The sequence below is a fragment of the Microtus pennsylvanicus genome, chromosome 4, assembly GCF_037038515.1.
Source record: "Microtus pennsylvanicus isolate mMicPen1 chromosome 4, mMicPen1.hap1, whole genome shotgun sequence".
In the NCBI taxonomy this organism is placed as follows: Eukaryota; Metazoa; Chordata; class Mammalia; order Rodentia; family Cricetidae; genus Microtus; species Microtus pennsylvanicus.
The window spans coordinates 81,905,114-81,928,460 of NC_134582.1; the positions used below are offsets into that span (position 1 = coordinate 81,905,114).

General features: G+C 49.8%; 1 protein-coding gene across 8 annotated transcripts in view; it reads left to right on the forward strand.

The window, feature by feature from the left end:
• The first annotated feature begins 12,455 nt into the window (after window positions 1-12,455).
• The window catches only part of Sema4d (semaphorin 4D), a 101,735-nt gene continuing 90,843 nt past the window's right edge, over window positions 12,456-23,347 (forward strand). For 4 of the 8 annotated variants that reach the window (XM_075969644.1, XM_075969641.1, XM_075969646.1 and 1 more), the window contains exon 1: window positions 12,456-12,647. The gene's annotated coding sequence lies outside the window, so the exon portion shown is untranslated. The remainder of the gene's footprint in view (window positions 12,648-23,347) is intronic. The other 4 variants (XM_075969645.1, XM_075969642.1, XM_075969640.1 and 1 more) reach the window with 4 other exon arrangements.

Here is a 23,347-nt window from a genome sequence, read left to right on the forward strand (position 1 = left end):
CTGGCCCTCCATAGATATATTACAAGGTAGGGTCACTATCATCAAGGATGAATTTAATATTTCTAAACAGAAGAGAATTTTAAAATACTTATTGTATTTCTTTACTCGTGTGTGTGTGTGTGTGTGTGTGTGTGTGTGTGTGCCCTAGGAGGGCAAAGGTGTCAGATCTCCAAAGCCAAATTTTCCAGCAGTTGTGAGCCACATGGCCACACAATGAAAATGTTGGGAACTAAACTAGAAATATCCACAAGGGCAGTGTATGCTCTTAACTCCTGAGACATTTTCCATCCCTCGAAACAGAAGATATTTTAATGTTTCTGTCACAAAGAAATAATAAATGCGTAAGGTAATAAATATGCTGTAGACCCTGGTTTGATTATTGTGCAATGTATGTCATGAATCAATATATCACATAATACCCTGTAATTAGGCACAATTGTACGTCAATCACTCCTCCACCAAACCAAACAAACAAACCAAGATAGCTAATACCATATTATATTACATTACATTAACGTTTTGGGGCTGGGGAGATAGCTCAGCCAGTGAAGGGCTCACCTGAAGGGCTCACCTCACAGACATGAGTACCTGAGTTTGGTGGCCAGATCCCTTATAGAAAGTTAGTGGTCATGGCACACACTTGTAATATCGGCACTAGGCAGGTAGAGATAGACTTCCTGGGCTTTGCTTAGCAGCCTAGCCAAACAGACAAGCTCCAGGGCAATGAGAAAAACACTGTCTCAAAAAAACAGGTGCACAGCACCTGAGGTTGATCAAGTGTGTGGCATGCGCACGCACGCGCGCGCGCGCACACACACACACACACACTTGAAGTTTTACCAGGGTCGCTTACCCACTGACTCTGCTTCAGTCTCCTGGTTATGTGCCAAGGAGCTGCCTGCGTGGCAGCCGCTCAGCCCCAATGCCATTAGCACCTGGCTGCGGGGCTCTTCATCCTCTTTCTTTAATGAAGAAGGAACACAGCTTTCTGCACTTAGGAAGGGCTCCTAATGGGAGCCACTCTGCCCACATCAAATGCCTTCGAGAACAGAGCCTTTTCCTTCCACTGCTGGCGAGTGGCGTGTGCAGCCCTTCAATCTGAGCTAAGAGTATTTGCGGTTGAAAAGAAAGGGCTGGGGCTGGAGGGCCTTTATTAAATATTGCTGTGCTGTGGAAAAAACGTTTTGAGGGTGTCAGAATTTAGTGCCCACTCCCCACACCCCATGTCTCACCATTCTTTCTGTGTAACCAAGCACGGGCGCTGGAGAAAAACAAACATTTTTCTTCTGAATTCATTATTATATAAGAAGATTCCCCTACAGAATCCTGCAGAGCAAAAGCCTGGCCACACTGAGCGTGGCTACAGCACTTTCATCCTCTCTTTAGATGAGACAATTTCCTCCGAGCTCTTTCAAGTGATGGATTGAACAGATTGTGGCAACAGATGGGGAAAAATAACCATCTGATTGTGACACAATGCCAAGAAATAGACCCGATGAACAATAATTAGAAGAAGCCATACTCAGCCAGAGCAGACAATACCAAAGCAGCAAGCCTGGGGGCCGGGCTCAGTGTAGAGCTTGCTATGTAAGCATGAGGATAAGAGCTCAGGTTCCCAGCGCCCATGCAAAAAGTGATTCTTAGAGTAATTCCAGCACTGGGGGCAGGGGATGCCAAGGCAGGAGGATCCCTGGAGCTTGGTGAGCAGCCAGTCAGCTAAATCACCGAGTTCCAAGTCCAGTGTGAGGGTCCATGAAAAAAAAAATAGCTAGGTTTGAGAGATGGGTAAGGTGCTTGATGGACAAGCATGAGGCCTGAGTGTAGATTGCCAGCACCTATGTAAAAGGGCACGTGGTGGCACGTGCCCTGGGAGGTCAGAGGCAGAAACAGGGGGAACCTGGAGGCTTGCTGACTAGCCTCAAAAAATAAGGGGAGAAAGACACTCAACGTTGACCTCTGACCTCTACATGTGCCTACATGGGTACTGGCTTGGAGTTTCTATTGCTGTGATGATACACCATGACCAAAAGCAAGCTGGGGAGAAAAGGATTTATTTGGCTTACTCTTCCACGTCATAGTCCGTCACTGAAGGAAGGCAGGACAAGAACTCAAACAGGGCAGGAACCTGAAGGCAGGAGCTGACACAGAGGCTGTGGACGGGTGCTGCTTACTGGCTTGCTCATCATGGCTTGTTCAGCCTGCTTTCTTGTAGAACCAGGATCATTAGCCCAGGAATGGCACCACCCACAATGGGCTGGGCCCTCCCCCATTAATTACTAATTAAGAAAATGCCCCATTGGCTTGCCTACAGCCCTATCCTATAGAGGTTTCTCCCTTAATTGAGGTTCCCTCCTCTCAGATGACTTTAGCTTGTGTCAAACTGACATAAAACTATCCAGCACAAGTGCCCACATAGAGAAAACACAGACACACACACACAGTCACAGAGACAGAAATGAGCAGATGAGAAATGCCTGGCTTTGCTGCCATGATGGGGGTCAGGCAGCAGCAGGGGCACCAGAGGAGTCTGTCTGTGCTGGAAACCTCTGTCCCTCAGAGGTTGTTTGCTCTATTTCCTGTCCAGTCAGTGTGGTGACCTTTAAGTCACGAAATAACAGTATTTAACCTGCATAGCCCCTGGTAGGGGCTCACGTGGGAAACAATATCCGTGGTCACCATGAGGAGGATGAAGTGAGGTGACTGTCCTGGTGGCCTGTGAATGACTCCTTATAGTTTGGGTTTTAACTGTTCCCTGAAAGGCTGGGTTTTGAAGACTTGGCTCCTATGATACTCCTGGTGATGGTGGGATCCTTAGGAGAGGGGGTCTAGTGAGAGGGAGTTAGGTTCTTAGGTGTGGTGGTTTGAATTAGGATGGACTCTAGAGGCTCAGACAGTTTCCTACCTGGTCCTCAGATGGTGGAGTTGTTTGGGAAGGATTAGGAGGTGTAGCCTTATAGGAAGGGGTGTGTCGGTGTGTCACTGGGGGTGGGCTTTGAGGTTTCAAAAAGCCCACACCATTCCTAGTTAGTGCTCTCTCTCTCTCCCTCCCTCCCTTCCTCCCTCTCCTCTCTCTTTCTCTCTGCCCCTACTTACAAGCTCCCAAGCTCTCAGTTACTGCTCCAGTACCATGTCTATCTGCTTGCTGCCGTGCTTCCCCACCATAATAATGGACGTGGATTCATTCTCTGAACTGTAAACCCCAAAGAAACTCCTTCTTTTATAAGTTGCCTTGGTCATGTTGTCTCATCACAGCAGCAATAGAAAAGTCATGAAGACACATAGGGGGTGTGGCCTGAAAACCACTTCCTGCCTCTCTCTGCATCTGGCTTCTGTGACGAGCAGGCCTCCTGCACCTCGCGCTGCCACTGTGAGGTACTCTGCTACCCCAGCGCTGAACGACTGTGAACTAAGATCTCTGAAACCATGAACCAACAGCGAAACCTTCCATCCTTAGAGACTGACTATCTCGAGTGTCTCATTGCAGCAACGGAATGCTGACGAACACCTTCTAAGCTCTCAAAGATGAGCAGGAAAGTCTTTGGTTGAAGTTCGTGTGGCCCTAAGAGTGAGCTGGGGAGGAGGGAGTGGCTGAGATCACCCACTCAGGGCTGTGACATGGGAACACAAGGGACAGACAGAGGGTGCCTTTCTTGGCTTGTCCAAGCTTGGAGCCTGAGACACAGCTTGCTACAGTATGATTGAGGTTTACAATCAAATAAACAGACCTCCAGTTTCACCTGGCAGGTACACACCTTGAGTCATTAAGTAATATTAGGAGTGTTTAATTAATATAATTATAAACACGGGAACAAGGTCATCTATGTCATGTCTAAGGAACACACAGAAACCAAGCAAACAAACTAAGGAATTCTTATTTTAAAATCTCTGAACTCGGAGAGATACTTGCAGTGCACGCATGAGGACCTGACTTCAGTCCCCAGAAACCATGTGGAAAAAAATCTGGGGACAGCAGTGCACTTCAGTTCCCAGAACAGTGGAGGAAGGCAGATCCCCAGGGCTCGCTAGCCAGTCATACTCGGCTACTTGGTGAGCTCCAGGCCACTGGGAGACCCTGATTCAAAAAACGAAGGTGCCTGAGAATCAAGGCCCTAGGTTGACCTCTTGTCTTCAGACACATGCAGACACCCCCTCCATTCATTCTTAGCTTTGAAGCTTCCTGTAGGCCCAGCTGTTCCAGTTGGTTCCATCAGAACCCAGAATCATCCCCATTCTTTTGAGACACGGTCTCTCGCTGACCCTATATTGACAGACTAGATGTGTCCCAGGGAGCTGCCTGTCTCTGATATCCCAGGACTGAGATTATAAGCTCATGGGATGGCTATGATTATTGTCAACTTGACTACATCTGGAATTAACTAAAGCCTGTGCGGGATTTTCTTAATGAGCTCATTTGAAGTGGGAAGACCCACCTTTAATCAGGATCTTTTGAAGTGGGGAGGGCCACCTTTAATCTGGGCCACAACTTCTTGTGAAGCCTCTATAAAGGACACGGAGGAAAGAAGCTTTTGCTCCTTTCCTGCTTGTCCTTGTTGGCAAACCCATCCCTTCCCCGGCATTAGAGCCTACTTCTTTGGGATTCTGGTGTATACTGAAGACCAGATAAGACATCCAGACTCATTCACTGAACAATTACTGGGTTCTTGGACTTTCTGTTGGTAGACAGCCATTGTTAGACTAGCTAGACCATAGCCTTTAAGTCATTCTAGTAAATTCTGTCTGTCCATCCATACATACATATATACGTACACACATATATTCGTTCCATCAGTCCTGTTTTGTTCCTCTAATACACTGTGCATCACCACTCTTGGGTTTTATGTAGATTCTGAGACTTGAACTTGGGCCCTTATGCTTGCAAGGCATACTGACTGAACCATCTCCCCAGCCTGGTAAGTGGGGTTTTCATTGGAAACATACCATTTTCTATACTGTACCAAGGAAGATAAAACCTGGTCTTGCTCAAATGCCTCTGGTCACATGCGTGAAAGGTCTTGATTGAAGAGAGGCTGGCTCAGAGACCCTCCAGCACAGAGGGCAGAAAGAGCTTGCGAATCCTGGCACGACAGATTACCAGGCCCCCTTGTGAGTCTCAGCTAGAAGAGAAACCATAGGATGTTATTTGTCTTCTTTAAAAGGTACTGAAACCACGGGATTCAGAATCACAGCACACACACACGCACGCACGCACGCACGCACGCACGCACGTGCGCATACACACACACCCTTCCAAAGGCTGCTGAATCCATCCACTGAAATCAGCCTGTGCTCCTAGAGAGGGACTTAGCACATAACTACTCAGCCTCATTGGTTGCATTTGCCCAGAGCTTCCAAAGCAAATATACCACACTGGTGGGTACTGCCCGCTGCATGCTGGGAATTTAGAAAAATATCAACATGCTTGTTGAAAGCCTGTATAGAAGCTCAAACAGTTAGGTCCAAACCCTTTCTCGAAGTAGCCAGGCAGTGCAGGAGAAGATTAACTGTCATAGGCCCCCTTCTTAAAAAAAAAAAATGAGGGCAGCGCAATCGTGCACGTGGTGTTTCTCCTGGACAACTGCAACCTTTGTGTTGCTGGGGGCAGAGGTCAGCCTGGGGGCAGCATCTTCCCACCAGAAACGGGTGTGTGTGTGTGTGTGTGTGTGTGTGTGTGTGTGTGTGTGTGTGTGTGTGTATGTACACATAGCCTGTGCAGGCCAGGAGGACAACTTTTGGTTTCATTCATCAGGTACCAGCTGCCTCATTTTTTAAGACAGGGTCTCTTACAGGCCTGGAACTTTCCAAGTAGACTAGGTTGACCGGATCAAAGCCTCAAACACCTTTATTGCCCTAGGATTACAAGCCTATTTTCTTTTTCTTTTTTTTTTTAACATGGGTTTTGAGGGATTGAACTCCCACTTTCCTGACTGAACTATCACCCAACTCTCAGCAGGATATTTTTTCAAAGATTTATTTCATTATTTTACTGTGTGGGAGTGGGGGAGGCTGCGCATGTTCTTGGAGTTGGAGTTCAGAAGAGGGTGTCCTATCTCTGGAGCTGAAGCTACAGAGGGTGGTGACCACTGGACATGGGTGCTGGGGACTGAACTGGGGTCCTCTGAAGAGCAGGGAGGACTCTCAACTGTCAAGACGTCTCTCCCCCTCTGCAGATTTTTGTTATTTTCTATAATAATCAAAATCTGAAGTAAGGGACAGGTACTTCAGATACTGAGGGTCATACATGCTGTCCCTGCTACTTTATTTCAGATGTTTTGTTAAGTCTGCTTTCCTGTGCCCTCTTCACCGCAACTTTTCTGGTTATGTTAGACGGCAGATTGCAGCAAACCCTAGACACATGACTGCCGGCTTCCCAGAGTGCTTGCTCTGTTTCCCACTCACGTGAAGATGGGTCTCGGCTGCTCCACGTCCTTGCCGATGCTGGGGGTTTAAATTTTAATTTAATATAGTTTTTGAGGCTTAGTCTCAATCTGTAGCCCAGGCCAGCCTTGAACTTGTGGTTCTTCTCCTCCCTCAGGCTCCCAAGTGCTGGGATTACAGGCATGAGCTGCTAAGTTTCAGATATTCTGATCTGTGAGAATACTTCTGCTTCTTCTGTAACAGCAAGGGTGATGCTACAGTGTAGTTAGAAGTTTTCTGATCATTTACTGACATCTATTTTCCCATCCTCAATAGAAATGACTTTTATCTGCTCACATACTCACTCAGCAAGTGATAGAGTCGCCAGAGTTTGCTCACACCCAGAGTCTTGCAACACAGAGAGAGCCTGAGTGGTCAACGCTTTGGGTCTTGAGCAGGGCAGAATGGAAGATAGGTCTGAACAGAACCGGAGCCAATTAGAGGAAGAGGGGACAGAGTCAACAAGTAGGGAAGAGTCCCTAACTGTGTGACCTGACAGAACCTGGGGAACCGTTGGGTGTCAGTGAACCAGTAGACTGGGCACTGTGACCATTGCCTATGGCCAGGATTCCTGCTTGAGGGAAAAGTCACACAAGTATTATGTGTGACTTTAGCAAAAAGTAACAAGGAGTTGGGTATGGCTCTGTGTCTGCACTTTGTCTAGAGTGCATACGGCCCTTGGGTCCTCCCCCAACAGGGTCCACCCCCAGAAAGCCAATGTCATCCTTGATCAGATCATCTTGGCAGGATTCATCTACAATGGATGGTTGCGTGGGAAAGTTATAGAAAGCAAATACCTTCCCCCAAAGCTGAGGAACTTGGCAGGAGAGGGTGCCGAAAGAACGTTAAAGATGGAGGATAGGGAAGATGTTCCCTGGCCATGACATGGCCATTGCACAATGACATCATTGTAGCCATGGTTGTCTGCACGTGACCTGCACAAACTAAGCTACCAAGGTCAGTCAACATTCTGGCTGGTAGCACCAACTGGACTCGGTGGGTTTTAAAAAAGAGAGAGAGAAAGAGCCAGAGGTGGCATATGTCTTTAATCCCAGCACTCAGGAGGCAAAGACAGGCAGATCTCTGTGAACTTGAGGCCAGCCTGGTCTACAAGGTGAGTTCCAGGACAGCTGGGGCTACACAGAGAAACCCTGTCTCAAACACACACACACACACACACACACACACACACACACACACAGAAAGAGAGAGAGAGAGAGAGAGAGAGAGAGAGAGAGGATAGGAAGATGGGAGCTATCTAGGAGCAGTGGGAGGCAGAAGGAGGTAGTGGTGTATGATTAAGATTGTATATGAAATTGCCAAAGAATAAACACATATTTTGTAAGTTGAATATCGTCTCTCTACCTTTTAACTGAGAGGAAGGGTTTCTTTCTAGGAGCCCGTGCAGACACAAAATCATGGAGTCACATCTGTCATATGGTTAATGTTTAATGTTAACCAGTGCAAATCACAGTAGTTTCCATACATCAGTTGCCACCAGGCACAGAATAGTGGGTAGTTTATTGTGACCTCAGAACAGTGACTTTCTGGTCCCATTGCTTCTGAGGAAGTGAAGAGACCACACTTTGCAACATTTGGATAACTGGTTTCCCATGAGCCTTGAGATGTCTGTAGGTTTTACCAGACTAGAGATCGCCAAATATAGCTCAGAGAAGAAAGAAAAACTCCCAGAAACCATTTTAGTCGAAGCCGACATAAACTCCAACTTGTGGTGAGAGACGCTGGAGTGACATTCTAGCTGCTGGGTAGAGTGGGGAACACTTAATTCTGCTGGGATGTGTTGGAAGTGACATCAGACAATAGGCAAATGCAAAAAACAAACAACGAAAAAAACAAAGGTGCCCGGAGGTCCGGGGCCCCATGGCTCTGGCAGCTAGTAGGTTGCCCTGAAGGTCAAAAGAGGTGATGGTAAGGATGAGGTGGTCTCCTGTCTTGCGTCCCCCCCCCCCCCCGCCTTCGCAGCCACTCACTAAGTTCTCCTGCTTTAGGACTGGAGCAAAGCACAGCCCCTTTGGAAGATGACAAAGGACAGCTTTGTAACTGTGCTGTGTGCGCAGGGAGGTGGGAAGTACTGCAGAGAGTGCTGAGGGCTAGATTACAGCCCTGGAGCCCATTTAGTTAGTGCTTGGCCTGACGGCTGAGATGCAGGGAGCAGAAAAGAGCAGCACTAGCAGCAGCAGCTCAGCAGGTCCCCATTTATACCCTGCTGCAGGGTTGGCTCTAAGATTCCCAGCACACACTTTAGGGAAAGCATCCTTCATGGCTTGGGGGAGGGGAGAGGAGAGGCACCGGAAAGCACTAGGGGCATCTGGAGGCCTCAGAGGCTCCCCAGGGGTGATGGATACTTTGTTTGGAGAGGCTGTCCTGGAAAGGCTGATTCTGGGGGTGTATGGGGAAAGAGGCAGGGACAGGATGGGGGTGGCAGTCACCTTGGAGGTAAAATAATTGAGGTGCCGTCCCATATTGCTGATCACATTCAAAAGACCTCTCTTCAGGCACTGGGGAGACACAATGCTTGCCTTAGGAGAAGAGAAATTGGGGCTCCATCCCCAGAACCCATGCTAAAACTAATAATAAATCTAGTGTGGTTGTATGCGCTCATAATCCCATGCTGGGGAAGCAGAGATAAATGGATCCCTTGGGGCTCTTTGGGACTCATCAGCCAGCCAGCCAGCCTGGACAACTCTGAAAGCTGCAAGCCTGTAAGAGACCCGTCTCAAACAACAACAAAATAAACAAGGATGGTGTCTGAAGAATGACACTCAAGATTGTCCTGTCCTCCATATACAGGCATGCTCACATGCTCCCACATCCATGTGACCCTTCCTACCCCGCACGCACACCTATAAGGAGATGTCCTTATATTTCCCGAGGATGTCAACCACTGTGTGCAGAGGGTGGGGTGCGGGGGTGGGGAAGCATTTCTCTGTTCAGTGTGAGAACCTTGATAACCGTGCTGACCTGCTCTCCTGGGGTGGAAATCCCCCACTTGGATGGCTGGACAAAGCCTCCAGCCAGCCTTGGGTACCTCCTGCTTCCTACTGTGAGGCAGAAGCCTGGAAGCCCAGGGCTCTGCCCAGCTGCCCTGAGAATGGTCCGAGCAAGTCTGTGTGCGCCACTGAAGCTACCGCACTTGAGAGTCTTTCTCGTGTGAGGTTTGAATCTTATCCCTGGGGTTAGCTTTCTCCTCTGGATATAGAGGATATCAATATTCTCACAGAAAGATGCAGAAAAATATTTTGTAACCCAGGTATGTGTCTAAGTGCTCAATGTTTCTGGACAATCTGCTTGAAGTCAGTTAGAGGGAGGGGAAGCTGGCTAGAGCAGATGCAGGCTGGGGTTAGTTTTCTGATTGCATATATATATTCAAATGATGCAAAGATAACATGTTTGGTTGGAGAGTTCACTCAGCAGAGATCACTTGCTGGTCTTGCGCAGGGTTTGGTTCTCAGCACCCATGTGGGGCAGTTCACAAGCACCTGTCACTCTAGCTTCAGGAAGTCTGATAGTGTTTTAGGGTCTCTGCAGATACTGCATGAATGTGATGGATATAAATACATGCAGGCAAAACACGCATACCCATCATAACATAAAAGCAAACCTTAAAAAACCAAAATGCTAACAGCAATAAAAGAAAGACAGACTAGAATGAGGGGCGGGGTCCTAGGCCATCAAATGGACCAGAGAATGCAATTCTAACTGCAGGCTGGGCTTGCTGGAGAGCAATTAGAGGTTTTTTTTTTTCTTACCCATTTCCACTGGACTTGCTAAGAAATAACTGGAAGTTCCATGAGGCTAGAGCTGTGGACTCCAGGACAGCTACAGCATGGTCTGTGCTGAGCTCCACGCTGCCCTCTCTCCTCCAGCTGCAGTGCCCTCTAGCAGGTCCCCTCCTGTCCAGACAGTGTGTCTGAGGGCAGGTTCCCATGGGGGCAGTCAACTCAGAGATCCCTCAGAACCTCTCTCAGGGGTCACGAAGCCACTGTCTCATGTAATTTGCACCCCGGTATCCAGATCTTCTGTTTGTGATCCTGCAGGGTCCTCCTTCTCTAGGCAATTTACAGCTCTGTGGATCCCACTGATTGGGCTGCACACAGTAATTTTCCAAGCTGGAGGTTTCTAGTGTGTCGCCTGCCCTCACCTCTACCCCTAAGATGCTGCTGGCTACCCAAGCAAGGGAGCCACATTCTAGCTGCGCATCTGTAAAGAACAAAGGAGAGTCCCTTCCATCTCTGTAGCACTTGCATTTACGTATCCATTGACATTCTATGAGCATCTTCCTTCCTGGGATACAGGATGCTGTTAAATAGGCCTTGGACTAACCTGTTCCTGCTGTGCTGTGATTCAGTCAGAACAAAGACAGGGGTGCACCAACACTCAGAACAGGAAGCAACTGGAGAAGCCTCCTCCTTCCTTCTTCCATGTCATAGTCACATGAACTCTATAAGCCTTGTCCACTGTTCTCTGGCCATGTTCCTGCAGCATCCCCCAAGGCTGCTTGCCTGTTTCTCTCAAGGAGCAGCAGAGAATGGGGGCCCAAGGTCAACTTGGAAGCAAAGGAACCAAGAATCAAATTGAGTTTTGCCGGATTCCAGGCCCAATGCAAGTCATGACCCCTACAGCAAAGACAACCCACACTGCCCTGGTTGTTTCTACTGACTTCACCTTTAGTGGGTCTATTCTGCTCTAGTTAGTCAGGCACAGACAGGTAGAATGATCCCAGAGGAGCTTCCTGACCCTCACTCAGACCTAACCTTAGGGGTGTTGAGTTTGATTGTTGTCAGCTCCCACCATCCCAACAGTCCCAATCCCAAGTTGTAATTCAGGAAGCCATGACCCTGAGGTGGAGACTGGTCCTGACTCCTTTCTGGAGTACCTAGGACGGGTTCATTTAGGAACTGGGTATCCTTTTGTGGGGACTGTGTCTCTGAACAGGACTTTCCCACCTTGGCCTGTTACTGTTTGAACAACTTTCACAGGTAGAAAAGGACATAGCCTGTGTATATAGTGTGTGTGTGTGTGTGCACGTGTGTACGCGCCGGTGTCATGGGATCAAAACTTGCTGTTGCTCCTCAGGTGTTGTCCACTTTGTTTAGGGGACAGGATCTCTTACTGGAATCTGGGACAGGCTGAAGTAGGTGAGACAGGCACTCTGGGCAGCAAGCTCCATCCAGAGGTCCCCCAGTGTTCTCTGCCTCAGCACTGGGATCACAAGAAAGCACCACTGTTTGGAGCTTCTTAATGTAGGTTCTGGAGTATCAATCTCAGCAAACAGGTTAAGGATCTAGTTATGTCCCTAGCCTCTGTACCAACTACAGGAGGCCCAGAATTAGTGAGAAATGCATCTCACTGGGAGCTACATACAGGAACCCTTTCATCCACAGGAAGCTGAGAAACCTTTAGCGAAGTCAATGTACCACAGGAGGAATGGTACCTTGTACTGAGAACCCCAAAGGGTCTGCCATAGATCACAGAGTCAAGAGCCCAGGATCTCTGGGCCAACCCTGGTGGACCAGAGTCTGAGGTGCAGGAGACTGTGGGGACCTAGAGGGACAAACTGGATCATTAAGAGACTGAAAGGAAGGAAAAGTCTCCTTTGCTGGGAATCTCTTTTTTTTTTTTTTTTTCAAGAGACCGGGCTAAGGTAGGAAAAAGCCTCTGGGCCAGGACCTCCAGGACTGGGAGTGGGGCGAGGTGAGGGGGTGGAAGGAAAAGAGATAGAGAGGAAAAGGAGGAAGAGGGTGTTGGGGGGAAAGAAGAGGTGGTGGAAGGTGGATGGGAAAGGAAAGGAAGGGAGGGAGGGAAGGGAGAAGAGGGGGGGCAGGAGAGAGAGTGGGGAAGGTGAAAACAGGGGCGGAGCGCGAGAGGGCAAGGAGGAAGGGAGAGAGGTTAAGGAGGAAGGGAGAGAGGTTGGGGGTGAGAGGAGGGAGGAGGAGGAAGGGGGAGGGGCGAGGGGAGGGAAGAGACGGGAGGGGGAGGGGAGGAGGCGGGAAGGGAGGGAGAGGGGGTGGGGCCTAAGCGCTCGCCCCGCGCCCTCGGTCCCCACGCTGGCTTCCGCGCCCTCGCGTGCCGCAGCATCTCCGCGCTGCCCGGCCTTCCCGCCGCAACCTCCCCTTGCCGTTTGCCTCTGTCGTTGCTGCCGCCATTCTTGGCGCGGAGCTGGCCCGGCCGAGCCCCGCCGAGAGCCGCCGCGGGTCGGACGCGCGCTTCAGGTAAACCACTGGGCCGGCGCGGGAGGAGCGCGCACGGGGCTGGGCAGGTGCGCGGGGCGCTGGGAGCCCCTCTCGAGAAACCGAGGGAACCCAGTTAGAACCCCTCCTGCGTTCTCGCTGGGCCCCCAGGAACCCTCCGAGCTTCCTCCCCAGAGCCTCCCACACCGCACAGACCCGGTCTGCATTCCCACCTGGATGCCTCCAGACTCCCTCTGCATTCGCACCCGGATCCTCCGGTTCCCCTCTGTTTCCCACCCGGATCCCTCAGAGCCCCTCTCCATTTCCGCCGCGTCCCCCAGACCCTCTCTGCAGTCTCATCCCAGCCCGGATCCCTCCCCGGCCTTCTCTCCCTGGCTCCCGCCGGGCCCTGGCAGGCAGGTGGCTGCTCTGGAGCAGGGACGCTGGACGCGCGCAGCCAATCGCGACTTGGCCTGGCCAGGCCCTGCGCGCTGGGACCCCTGGGTGCTTACCCCTTTGGGCCGAGCCTGCCAGCCAGGTCAGGCCCGGTACCCCTAGCCGGGCTGCCAGCCCCGGCCTAACCGGCTTCTATTTCGGTCTCCCAGGCCTTGGCTTGGGTGCACCGGATGTGGCGCGGTGCGCTCAGACAGGTGCGGCTCACAGGGCTGCCGCTGTAGGGTCGCCACCACCGGGCAGTGGGCGCTACAAGGCTCTGGCTTCCTGGAAGATTCGGGCTGCGTTATTCTAGAACCGCCCGGCACCACAAGCTTTAGCTTGGGCTGCACCTGTTGCTGGCGCCCGGTGATTCGCAGGGGGCTGGTTCTGTTGGGGCTTTGCCAGTCATGGCGTGAAAAACAGAGCCGAGCACGTAGCTGTCCTTTTTATTTATTCGGTTTCGTCTCTCTGTGGGCGAACTGGGAGTCTTGCTTCAAATGAAGCATGTGGTGGAAAGGCCTGTCCCTACGTTCTGGGGCGTTTGCCACATGAACTTGCGCTGCTTTTGTTTTGAAAACCTCACTGTTTTGAGCACAGCCCAGGCCCGTGGGTGGCCAGCCTCTCACTGGACCAGGGCCTGTAGCCAGCCATCTGACCCTGCTGTAGGTCTACCAGGCGCTACCCAACGGAAGTTTCTTTCCCAGGGGGGTGAAGTGACACCAGCGGCCTGTCACATCATCTGTGCCCCTGGCGTCCAACTTGTCTCCTGGCTGCCTAGGCAGGGTTATTTGGGAATGTTTACAATGTCCCAGAAGCAGGCAGCCTTGGGCAGTGGTGGGGGAAGATCCCCGTAGTGACTATAATGGCCTGATTGTCACTTTGACCGTTGCTGTCTGTGCACATCATGTCAGAACGATTATCCGTAGAGAAGTAGGAAGTATAGAATGATGAACGATGCTTGTATGGGTAAGGACTGTCCTTCCAGACCTTAAGACTTAGGTGTCTGGCTGGTCGACACAGCAAGTAAAACAAAGAAACAAAAGCATGCTGCCTGTACCAATTGCAACTCTGCCCAAGATCCCTTTCTTGCATGATGTTGTGAGACCCGGATCCAGGGCAAGAGTCAGAGGCTGTCTTCCTGTAATGGGCTTGCTTCAGTCTGTCTATCCTCTGAAATGGAGCCACGGCGTCCCTCTGTCTATGGACTCCAGAGACTCCTGACTGTCACATAGCCTGCCTTACAAACTCCTCCCTGGTGGCTGGAGTCAAGTGATAGCCTGTCCTGGACTGCGGGTGGAGGTGCATGGTACATGGACCATGCTGCCTCCGGGGTCCGGTGGGTCTGGGACCAGGGCAGTGTTTCGGGTGACATCATCCACTTGTAGACAGTTGCTCCTCTATAGGTTGCTCTTTATGGATGGTGTCCAAAGAGGCCTACCGCACCCCAGGCATGGTTGGTGTGTGGCACAGGTCAGTGCTGTGGGAATGTGTGCTAATGGACGGCCCAATCAATAATGCATCTCAGAGATCAATGGTTTTCTCAAGCCATTTGAGGTGCTTCTGGAAGGAGCCTGCCCTGGGAGGGCCGGGGACCCGGTTTCTTTTATCTTGATTCTTTTGTTATACGGGGTGAACCTGGAGCCAGTGCTCTTGGCCTGGGACCTTCGTTACCTACTCCAGGGCATCCCCGTTATACCTGAGTTAACTGTGCAGTGTCTTAGAAGGGAATTTGCAATTTGCTTCTTGATTATTGTCCTTTAAAACAAACTGCTCCCATGTGTTTAGAATTTGCTGGGTTCAGAGGACTTGGAAAAGATGCCCCCTCTGCTTCCTTCAGGCTCCCTGTCCCCTTGTCTCCCAGCTCCTAGAAAGCCTTAGCATGAACATGCTGATTGCCCAAGGTGGTCTTGGGGAAAAGCAGCTGTTAGCGGTTGCCGGCAGGGGGCAGTTCCCCCTCCCTTGCTTCCTCCCTTCCTGCCTCCCTCCTACTTAGGGTCTCACTGTGTATCCTAGGTTGGTCTATGACCTGGACTCCCTTTTCAGCCTCCTGAGTGCTGGGGTTACAGGTGTGGGCCACCACACCGTCTATTTCTCTCCGATGGTGACAGTTCCAGAAGGACCACTAGATGGTGGACGTACTGGTGAGATTGGCTGAAGCTGAGACTGAGGGGAGGGTCCCTTTTGTTCCCTTGGCTAAGAGCCATCCTGAGCTTTGCAGCTGCAGTCTGGGCAGCCTGTCTCTGCCATCCTAGCTGAAGACGTGGCTGTCCCTGGGTGACTCAGGGTGTGGCCCAAAGCTAGGCAGGTCAGGCAAGGGAGAGAGGTTTGCTAGACCTCAGTGTAACTCTTGCCCGGAGGAGATGTAGAAAGAAGTGGCAGTCTGTTAGGAGATAACCTGGTCTGTTATGGGGTGAGCTGCTGGTTCTCCAGAGCAGACACCAAGGACGGAGCTTTTTGGGAAGAGCCCATGGCTGTTTTGCTCTTGGGAGCTTGCTTTGCAGCCGTGCCCCTCCCTGAGTCACTTTGCACTTACCTGTGCTACACCATTGCACATCTGTTGCTGACCCTGGCTTGGTCAGCAGCCCCACCCTATTTTAGGTTCCTGTCATTTGGGCTAAACTCTCATATACTGCCCATGTGAACCCTGATCGCACTTCTCCTCTGAACGGCTTCTAGGGGGCACTTGGAGATTTCAGGCCCCCCAAAGCCTCTCACAGGAGTCCCTGTCAGAGCTAGGCGGTGAGACAGACATTTTCTGAGTGACAGTGGTATGGGGGCCGTCTTTATGACCACAGTGTAGTTATTACCATGAGAGCACAGGACACTAAAGGGTGCTTGGGATCTGCCGCAGGGCAGGGGAGGAGTTAGGGTGTCTGCTGGGGACAGTTAGGGTCTGGGTGAGGGTCCTGGGCTCCCTACCCTATTCTGGCCTCCATAATTAGACGTTAATAGTCGCCGAGGGCCGTGTTGATTGCTTGTGTGAAGAAGCTGCTCAAGGGTTTACTTGAAACTTCAGCCTTCAGTGCAGTGCATCGAACGATCCTGTTTACACAAGCAGGCACTTCGCACGGAAGTTTTCTCCTATGTGTATACAAACAGCACATGTGTGTCTGTGAGGATGCTTCCCATATGTCGCATCTGTAATGGTGCAGCATCTCATGGACCGCTGCCCTCAACTAGGGGACACAGTCCTAAGTGCAGGCGGGAAGCTGTGGATAGAGGGAGTGTGAGGGTAGGGCCTGCCCGCATGCACGAATGTACCAATGTGCGAGTGAGTGGCAGAGTCAGCGTGGAAGTCTGTGGTATGTGTGTAAGGATAGCAGGTTGATAGGGTAAAAGTGGAAGCCTGTGAAGGGTGTGTGTGGAGGGTATGTGAAATGTGAGGGTGTAAGAGTATGCGTGCGGGTGTGTGCAGTGGAAGGGTGAGCATGTGTGCAAACTCGTAGTGCAACCGTGAATGAACACTTGTCAGGTGGAAGCTTCTTCCATCTTTTCTGTGGACCCTTTGCATTGCCAGCGTCATTGCTCTGCCTCTTGGGGCCATTTTTTTTTAACTGAAGTGAGGGGGAGCTGAGCAGGCCTGTGGTGTGGAGTCGATCTGGTAACTGATGCTGTTAAGTATCCAGGAGGCAAGGAGGAAACGCCGTGTGGATGCTCTGGAGAAAAGGAAGGCAGACTGCACCAGTGGGGTGGAATTGGTAGTGACAGTTCTTTGGGATGCTTAGAATTGTAATTTAAGCCTTATGAATTATTTATTTCTGGAACTTTCCATTCAGTATTTTTGGACTGTGATTGACTGGATAACCGAGCCTTCAGAAAGAAAAAGGTGCAGGAAGAGCTGCCCTGTTGTACTCGATGTGTCTCTGCTTTAACTCTGCACTGTGGCTCTGAGATCCATGCGTGATTCTTGCTGAAGAGCACTTCACTGGCCAGTTGTCCTGTGGTTGGTCTGCTCATCTCTTGGTGGATGTTTGGCTTGTTTCCTATTGAAAAGTTAGGGGCTAAGACTTCACAGTGGAAGGGCTGATAACCAGCAAAGCACAAGCATTGCTTGATCCCATTCACAGATGGCAGAAGCACATGGAAAGACACCTGGCGTCATTAGTCAGAGGAAGATACAAGCTAAGACCACAGTCCACCTCATACTGCCCTGGGGTGGCTTTGATCAAAGGGGTTAGCAGATAGCAACTGTTGGTAAGGACGCGGAAAAAGTGAGACCCTGGGACATGGTTGGTCGTGGGTAAGATGGTGCTGCTGTCTGAGAAAGCAGTGCGGAGGTCTTTGGAAAGTTAAACACAGAACCAAACTCCCTGTGATCCAGCAATTCCACTTGGATCACAATTGGAAATAGGGACTAAGCAAAAACTGCGCACAGTTTATAGCATTGTTCCCAAGATGCCAGAGGTGGAAACAGCCCACCTGTCCCTCTGTGGATGAAGTGGGTAAGCCAGATGTGGTGTGTGCACACATGGAGAGATTGGACCACCTCTGTGTGTTGTAATTGAGTTGAACCTTGAAGCACTCTAAGTGAAAGTAGGCATAGTTAAGGCAGTGTGAGTCACGATTCTTGTTTATAAAATGTCAGTACAGGCCGAGTCATAGGATCAGAAACACAGCATCAGTCCCCCAGGCTGGGGAGTGGAAGTAACTGCCTGATGTTTCGGGCTTCTAGTTTTCTTTTGTATTTTTAAGTGCTGTGGATTGACTCCCCTCCACTTCCCTTTTCATGCTAGGCAAGCACTTTGACTACATCCCGTCTGAAGCTTTCCTTTGGAGGTAATAAACACATAATAGTTGATGATAGTTGTGTGATATTGTGAATGTATTTCAAGATCCTTTTAAGCCTGGAGGTGGTGCATGCCTTAATCCCAGCACCCAAGAGGCAGAGTCAGGCAGATCTCTGTGAGTTCTAGGCCAGCCTCATCTACAGAGTGAGTTCTAGGACGGGACAAGTAGGACTATCTCAAAAAACAAAAACAAAACAAAACCAAAGAAAGACACGGAGGCAGGGAGATTGCTGTGAGCTTTGACACACCGCTGCTGCTGAGGTCCATTCCTGAATGAGATCACTGGGAACTGGAATAGTTGATTGACAGCTCAGGCAACTACAAAGTGTCTATAAGGAGGGTAGTGTATACAGTGTGGATACACTGGACAAAGGGATATGCCCCTGCCCTGATCAGCCAGAACAGCATACAGTATAACCTTGATGAGTCATTTGTTCTGGAATTTCCCATTTAGTATTTATAGACTCTGGTTGAAGGTGGGTAACTGAAATTGTGGTAAGCCACAGTTAAAGAGAGAGTTCTATATTGCTTGGTTTAGGATTTGTAGCACTCTTCATGGGGCAAATGTTTTTGTGGACTACAATATCAATTTTTTCTTCAAAGTTTAGATTTATTAGTGAGGCCATCAGAGCCTGAGGTTTTCTTCTTGGTGAGGCTTTTAATTATGAAATTGATTTCTTACTAAGACTTTTAAGATTGTCTGTTTCTGCTAGGTTGGGTTCTGATAGTTTGAATGACTTATTATGGTAAACACAGTACAGTACAGTCCACCCCGTAAAATGTTCCATCCTGGAAATTTCCATAAATGCTTCTGTGTGGTTGGAAAGAAAATGGCCCCCAAAGGGAGTGGCACTATTAGAAGGTTGGAGGAAATGTGTCACTGTGGAAGCGGACTTGAGGTTTCCTTTGCTCAAGCTACACTGAGTGTGGCATACAGTTCACTTCCTGTTGCCCATGGATCAAGATGTAGGACTCTAGCCCCTCCAGCACCATGTCTGTCTGCACGCTGCCGTGTCCCACCATGATGAGAACAGACTAAACTTCTGAAACTGTAAGCCACCCCAATTGAATGTTTTTCTTCATAAAGAACTATGTGGTCATGGTGTCTCTTCACGGCAGTAGAAACCCTAACCAAAATAGCCTGTCATGGAGTCATTGCCTGAGTTCCAGAATTCCATAAGCTGTCTTGGGCATCTTTGAAGTCAGATCACACGAGTGTTGGCAGCCAGGGTTTGTTTTCCAGGGTGTCAGGTGAGCATAACTGACAGTTGGTGGTGTGCAATCTGTCTTTCGTCACTCCTGCACTGACCTTAGCACTGACTAGGCCTATCAGTAAAAAGGACCAGCGGGATGGCTCACTGAGTAAAAGCACTCGCCAAGCAAGCTCAATGACCTGAGTTCCATCCCTGGGACCCAAGGGGGAAGGAGAATTGACTCCTGCTCTTCCTTGACCTCCACATGTTCACCATAGCACGTGCACACAGACACAAACACACACAGACACATACACTCATAGATATACAGATAACACACAGACACACACAGAGATATACAGATAAACACAGACATACACAGACACAATACACACACAGACATAGACATACATACACATGCAGACACATACACATACACACAGAGATATACAGATACACAGACACATACACACAGAGATATACAGATATACACAGACATACGCAGACACACATACACACACAGACATAGACATATATACACACGCAGACACACACACATATACAGATACACACAGACATACACACACACACAGATATACAGATACACACAGACATACACACACACACAGATATACAGATACACACAGACATACACATACACAGAGATATACAGATACACACAGACACATACACACAGATATAAAGACACACGCAGACACACACAAATACACAGAAATAAATAAATAGGGTTTTTTTGTGTGTTTCCTAGCATTGACTTGTAAAGGTGGGATCAATGCAAGAATAATTCATGGTGGCTTTTGTGAGTAACGCATCCTGTGCTTTTTTGGCCCATTATATGGGGTCCCCAACTCACCTCTAGCACCCTTTACAGCTGAAGGCATTGGAAACAGACACCATAGGAAACTTACTCTTGGGGGGGTCTCTCAGCCAGGAAGTAGAGAAACTGAGATTTTGGCTGGGACGTGTGACTTGAGGCCCTGTGTGCAAACATCCATGTGTAGTTGCCATACACCTTTGTTTTGAGACAGGGTTTCTCGCTGACCACGGGCCATGCCAATTTAGACCAGGTTGACGGCCAGCAAGCCTGAGGGGTCCATCTGGTTCCACCTCCCCAGGGCTGGGTTTATAAGCACTTGCCATGCCCAGCTTTTTACATGGATTCTGGGGGCTGAACTCCGGTGTTTGTGTTCACAAGGTAAACACTTTCCCAACCATCTCCCCAGCCCTCTCCGTTACATTTTATTAAAAAAAAAAATGAAAAACACTGCCTTCATGTGACTTGTGGGCAGGTTCTGTATAGAGTCAGCATGCACACTCTGGGTACACTGCTCTCAGCACGCGTACACTGGGTACAGTTCTCTGATTTCTCCAGTGACCATGACCAATCAAGCTCCTTCATCCTCGTTTTCTCCATGTCTGCCTCATCTTTGGGCTCTCAGGTGCCTCAGACACCCGGAGCCTCCAGCAGTGTCTGAGCTTTGCAGACTTGGGCTTGGACCGCACTCCAGAAACTGGGTCACAGCAAAGCAGGCGGAATCAGATCTCTGCTTGTGTTTGAAAACCCAGGGCAGCCAGCGGCTTGGGTTTCAAGTGCGGAATCTGGAGAAATCACCAACTCCCTCCTGCTGCCCCATGAGCCCCTAGCTTTGTCTGTCGTGTCTGGCAAGGAAAAGATCATCCATCCCCAGGGTGCTGTGAGGCTGGCTTGCTTTCCCCCAGCTGGGCCCAACCAGGGAGGTGGTCAGAGCCAATCTTTAAAGTAGATACCCATCTCGGAAGAGCCAGTGGGGAGCCACAGATTCCCATTTATATACAAGCAACCACTCGTGACTCCGTGAGCTGGCGGGCATGGATTGGATTTCAGCCGGAAGAAACTGTCGTGTAAGATGAGCAGAGTCATTTCTGCCCAGAGCTTGGGAGGCGCGGCACAGACTTCGCACTGTGAAAATGATAGGGACTCAGGCTGGGGAGATAGCTCAGTTAGCAGAAAGACTTGAGTTTGATCCCCGGAACCTACGTTAAAAAAAAGAAATTCCCTGGAGGAGGTGTGGGTGCAGGTGGCCCTGGGGCTTGCTAGCCAGCCAGCTTAGCCTGATAGAAAAGTCCCTGATCCCAGGGAGATGCTTTGTTTCAAGAAACAGTCTGAACAGTCTGGTCGTTGAGACAGCTCAGCAGGTAAAGTACTTACTACCAAGTCCCGAATTCCATCCCTAGGATCCACATGATGGAAGGAGAGAACCAACTTCCAAAAGATATCCTCTCACTTCTATACGGTGAAACATAAATAAGTTGTAGTATAAATTTATCATTAAAAGATGGATAGAGACTGAGGAATGACACCCAAGGTTGACCTTTAAACCCCTTCTCTGCCCCAGCGCATGCACATGCGCATGCGCGTGCACACACACACTCACACACACATACACACACACACACACATGAAAATGTTGGGGCACAGAGGACTTGGGTGTATGCGCTCCCTTGTTTCAGGGGGAGCCAACAGAAATTCTCTTTCCTTCTCCAGAGTAAATGCTGATATCACCAGGTTATTTCTGCCTCGGTCTTGTGTCTGGAAGACTCTTCTGAAGCATTTTGTCACACTTACGTTATAGCTGCTAAAGCTGGAGAGAGGTTCTCCGTTCTCCAGCCTGGGGGCTGTGCTCCCTGGTGTCACCCTCACTCCTGCAGTGGGCCAAGGACTTCTCTGTTGCTCCAGGACACAGGGCATGACTGCTGCCATACAAGGCATTTCGTAGTGGCTTTTACCGTGGGTCCTGAGTGGAGGGGGAACCGCGTCACAGGTGAGCAGCGATACTGGGGATCAGGTCTTCCAGGGGCAGAGGGGTGACAGGCATTTGCTCTTGCATCTGGTTTTTCACATGGCTTCTGGGAGCTGAACTAGGTCCTCAGGCTTAGGTTTCAAGCCCTTTACCAAACGAGCCGTCTCTCCAGCCCCTTTGCGGTTTGCCACATAAAAGAAACTGCTTGTTCAGAGCTGCCGTGGGGGGCAAATTTCATGGTCAAGACCTTGGCCCTATGGTTGTCCTCTGCCTGCAGAGTCACTGGGTGTGGCCGGTCCTCAGTTCTCCTTTGTATACTTGTCCCAGGGGAACAGCAAGCACCAGGCACATATCGCCTGCAAGCAGTGATGCTTGCTGATCACTGTGACTGTCAAACTCATGGGAGATGTGGTCCCTGACCTGGGAGGGGTCACGTGATTCTTGCTGATTCCTCAAGCATGATGAAGCTGCCACTGAACCTTTAGGTTCTTGTAGCTTTACGAGCCCCTAAATCTGTATCAGAGTGATGCCTGTCCTACTCCCTGTCCCATCTCCCCAAGCAAGAGAGAGCCCCTTGCTGCTCTTGCCAAGGACCAGAGTCCTGTTCCTTACACCCCCACACTGGGTGGCTCACACCCACCTGTAACTCCAGCTTGTAACTCTAACTCCTTGGAAGACACCCACACTCGATGTGCACGTACCCACACAATACACATAATTAATTAAAAACTAAAAATAAAATCTTAGGGAAAAAAGGAACAGGACAGCAGGAGGAAGTGGAAACTCTTTTGCTGATGTCTGCCTCACCCTCTGCTCATCGTCCCATCTCCTCCTCGACACCCAGATGTTTGTAGAATTTACTCCCAGAGTGCAGCCACTACCACTGGGCCAATATTGCTGTGCACGAACACAGCCTGATGTGAGGTAATCAGATCCCAGGTGAGTACTGCCAGCCCCTGGACCCTTCTAATAGCTGGGTTCGTTTGGGCTAGCATCACTATATACAGTTTTGGAGGTTAGGCCTTCCTGTGTAATCCAAACTAGCCTTGAATGCAGAGTCTCCTGTTTCTGCCTCCAGAGCGCTGGGATCACCGGTGTGTGTCACCGTGCCTTACTGTGTATTTCAGATCCTGTGGTGTTGCTCTCAAATGTGTCCGTCCGCAGGGCATCTGTCTGTCTGTGTCGTTTAGCTGAATACACAGAGAGCTTTCTCTCACCTTGCTATCTCATATAAGTTGGGATCCCTAACCCCAAAATCTAAAGTACCCCAACTTCTGAAACTTAGTGTCAGCATGACAGCACAGGCAGAACATTCCACAGAGTGTAAAACCCAAGATGTGATGGGGTTCAGCTGCGTTGTGGAAGTCACCCTCAGGCTGTGTGCTTAGAGTGCGGTTTTGTGTTAAGATGTGGTTCCATCTTGGTTCCATCCGCAAGATAATCTCATTAAGGACATGCAGTGTTTCACAGTAGAAAGACTATCTCAAACTTGAAGCAAGCCCCAAACGTGCACACGTGTGTGCGTG